This window comes from Gossypium hirsutum, chromosome D06 (genome assembly GCF_007990345.1).
Source record: "Gossypium hirsutum isolate 1008001.06 chromosome D06, Gossypium_hirsutum_v2.1, whole genome shotgun sequence".
Taxonomy (NCBI): Eukaryota; Viridiplantae; Streptophyta; class Magnoliopsida; order Malvales; family Malvaceae; genus Gossypium; species Gossypium hirsutum.
In genome coordinates, this window is record NC_053442.1 from 17,480,212 (window position 1) to 17,484,381 (window position 4,170).

General features: G+C 28.9%; 1 long non-coding RNA gene across 1 annotated transcript; it reads right to left on the reverse strand.

Annotated features, from left to right (window-relative positions):
- Window positions 1–1,606: 1,606 nt before the first annotated feature.
- On the reverse strand, window positions 1,607–3,796 carry LOC121218308 (uncharacterized). Its single transcript, XR_005914540.1, has 3 exons — window positions 3,537–3,796; window positions 3,350–3,390; window positions 1,607–3,158 (listed from the first exon to the last, which is right to left on the reverse strand). It is a non-coding gene; the product is annotated as an uncharacterized lncRNA (long non-coding RNA).
- Window positions 3,797–4,170: the final 374 nt, after the last annotated feature.

Consider the following 4,170-nt stretch of genomic DNA (forward strand, 5'->3'; position numbering starts at 1 on the left):
CAATACAGGTCTCGTCACTAGCATATACAAGCCTTTTCACATAATCCCGTTTTGCATAAAAATCTAAGGTATAGGACCTAATCCTTGGTCTATAAGTATGTAGGCTAAGGCTGGCACCCATTGTAAATAAGAACCAAATCGCAATTCTACAGATTTCCAACCATATTGTCAATGCAATACCAATTCTTTTATGCCTCACACTTTGTGCAATTAAAGGCAGACGAGCCATTACTGCAACATATTAAAATTAGAACACACTATCAAAGAATTGAAGTTGCAATTACACATTATCAAATAAAAATAAACAATATAAATTTAGAATCTTTACGAAGCAAAAAAGTAGAACTTAAATGATATCGTTGCAACTTTAATTTCATTTCTTTATCAATCACCCAAACAATAAAGAAAGAAAATATATTTAAATACATTTTCCATAAATTTGTGATGTGAACTGGATACAAATAGTCTATAGCAATTTGCATAAATTATTCGTCTTCAGAATTAAAATTTGTAGGTATATGTATAATTGACCTAAAATTAATTGTTGGTATTTGTTAGATTATAACTAAACTCATTATAATTTAACATTATAAAGCATGTTCAAAGTTTGAACATTGATTAGTTTATTTATTGATGATAAAGATAAAAACTACAGAAATTTAAAATTTAATTCTTACCCCTAAAATTTTTGAACTTCACCCCTGTTTATAATCTTATTTTGTTACGAGTAATATACTCCCACTCTAATGAATCATACATATATAATATATTCCTAAAAGTCCTCCCATTTTTCCTGTAAATTAAGGTTTTATAATTTTAAAACAAATAAAATAAAGAATGAGGATTTGGTTTAATAATGAAATTGAAGTTTTAAAACTTTTATAACATTTTGAATTTAAATTTCATTTCGTATAAATATATATAACTGTTTTTTTTGTAAATTTAATCTCATTTACATCTACGAATAATTATTAAAATGTAGTATTATATTTGCAATTATGATTGTGAAAGAAACAATAATTACACTTTTTGAGATATTTTGTGCAAAAGTTGAATTTATGGGGAAAAAAGTAGGTTTGATATTTAAATTGACTTAATTTCACTTTCAACTTCTTCTAAATGCTGCTATTGACATGTGTTATAGTTAAAATTCATTAATGTGATATTTTAAAATTAAAAAAATATTCACTTCATAATTATATAAAAAATAATATTATAATAAGTTCGAATTGAACAAAAAATTTTAATATTATTATCAAGTTTAAAAATTAACGTTAGCATTTTAATCTGTTAAAGTATCTAGGCTAATATTGATGTACCAAATTATATTAAAAATTAAAATATAAAGATGTAATCTTAAATTTGAACATTATATAAGCATCGAAATTGAAATTTGATTGCTTTTACATGATTTAAAAACAGAGAGCTTATTATCTAAAAAAAATCCTTGTAAAATAATTCAATAATTATTTGAGTCTTTAATAGAAAACAACATAATTAACCCTTAATCAAATATAAATAATAGCTCAAGTAACTCATTTACAGCATTTGATTTAAAAATCTAAAGAATAACAGAACTATATCCTACTATACTTGCAATTAATAATCCCCAAAATAAGTAGGAACCAGAACAAATCAAGAACAATATCAAAACAAATGCAACAATTTCCAGTTTCATCTTCTAGTCACTAACAACAAGAAGCTAATATCTGAATTGAAAAAACAGCACTAACAACAATTTCCATTGTAAACTCTTTCAAAAAACAGCAGACTATCAAAAAACTATCTGAATTGAAATGGCAATTCACAAGTTTAAACTCTTTCAAATTCTCCGGATCTAAACAGCATAAAAGCACATACAACTAGGTGAGCAACTTAATACTGCTTCCATTGTACAATGTTCTTTATAAGAGCCACATAATACCAGCCTAGATCAATCATTAAGCTAACTTAGAAAACAAAGCTATAATTGCTCACTGCCTCAAGTCTGCAGTTAAGCCTGGCATTCAATAGTTATGGAATCCGAAACGCACAAGGTATAAACATCAATACAGACTCTGATTTTAGAAGACATTGTGCACAAGACACAATTTTAGAAGCTAATTTTAGAAGTTAAACCAGAAGTTTACGAAGCGCACAAGGTATAAACATCAATACAGACTCTGATTTTAGAAGCTGAGAGTTTTGCAGCATTTCTTCTTATTAGTTAAACTGTTATTTTTTGTATGAATTTTATATGATTACCTATCCTACTAGAAGAGTAAACATTTAAGTTAAATAATTCAGTTTGCTAAATAAGATTTATAAATTCTCACTATTAAAAAGTTAGAGGTGTAGCTTACATGCATTCATGAGTATGCTACTAGCAAAAGCTCCTTGAATATGAAAATTACATAAAGTAGAAGCTTTTTAACTTCAATTGGAAGCAAAATGAACCTAATGGTTCTGTACCTATGAAATAATAAACCTAGCTTAAACAACTTTATATAACATACTTGCCCTTATGCTTTAAAACTCTTTGGATTACATAACAAAGGAAAAGAAACAACAATCTTCCATGTCTCAGATGTAAGATCTCTACCAAACCCAACACCATTCCACCTAAGCTAAGCAAAGAATGCAGTAGATAGTATATGTTTGATGCATATAACCTGTTCAACTAGTTGTCAACTTAACATTCTAAGTTGTTCTCATGAGTTTATTTCTTTATCAGATAACCTTCTATTTTATAGTTCAAACTGTAACTAAATCTAGCCAAAAGAGCAAAGCATTACTTTTCAGAGAATATGCGGGTTAGAAAAGGTACAACTGTGTTATTACAATTCCTCTCATTTATCTGGCCAACATAATGATCATATGTAGATAACCATGTTGTTCAATGCCTTATCAACTAATAGGGGAGCTGTATAATGGTTATTCCAGGAGTAGAGGCTTGGGCTTCAGGAGATTTGAGAGCCTTTGGAGAGCTAATGACAGCTTCTGGTCTAAGTTCTATTAAAAACTATGAATGTGGTACGATCTACATTTTCTGTTTCTTAGTTGCACTGCTATGTCTCTAATTCCAAAAAGACCAAGACGCACCAAAAACAAAAATTTTAATACTCTGGAAAACTAACCTGTAACTAGGGATATCAGGGAAGAGTGCAATGAACAAGAAACTGTAATGAGAAAAGGGAAATCGATTAACTGAAACAAATATTGCAATACAAACAAGAACCGAAACAAAGATTACAAATATTTCAATTTTTTTCTTCAATTCTCTGTAATAAAACTATTTAGCCCTAAAATTCGACAACTCTTTCAATCGAGCATGAAATACAAACATTGAAAATACCTCTGGAAAACTAACCTGTAATGAGCAAATCGGGGAAGAGTGCGATGAAGAAGAACCTGTAATGAGAAAAGGGAAATCGATTTTAAGTGAACAGTGAAAATACCTCTGGAAATTGGTTTCTCCTTCTTGATAAAATGAATAAAATCAAAGAAACGATGAACAATAATCGATGACAGAGTGAGTGGAAGGGAAAAGAAATTACCTGTTGAAGGAGGCGTCTGAGAATCGAAATGTTGAGGACGAGGGCAAAAAATGGAATAGCAGAAAAGGAAAAAACGCGGAATAGGTAATCGGCGCTGAGGGGGTGTAATACCTATTACGTGCAATCAAGGTAATAGGGAAGTAACCGATTCGGGGGGAATGGGGTTACAGCGAACCAAACGGCCGTTTCCTAGTGGGCCCGCTGCATAGGGGGAATACGCATGCATTCCCCCAACCGAACGCGCTGTAAATAATAATACAAATTTTTTTTCACCAAATAACTAATGTACTTTTTTAATTTTAGAAATATAGAGAAATGTAAAAATAAATATATCCGGTTAATACAATAATATCTATAATTAGTGATAAGATAATATCTATATTTAACATATTCAAAAATAAAAACTAAAATACCCATCACTATATTATCTCTATTAATTTTTACACTTTAATATCTATTTATAATTAAGTTTGTCTTTCTTTTTTTATTGGACATTTTTTACAATGATAATATTTATGTAAAAGTTGATAATTTTTTGTTAGAGTTTAATGTTGTACAAAGTTTTGTTTTAATTTTTAAAAATTAAGTGTATAATCTTTAATCCTATGTTGTTAGTTAAAAGAGTAAGTAATCC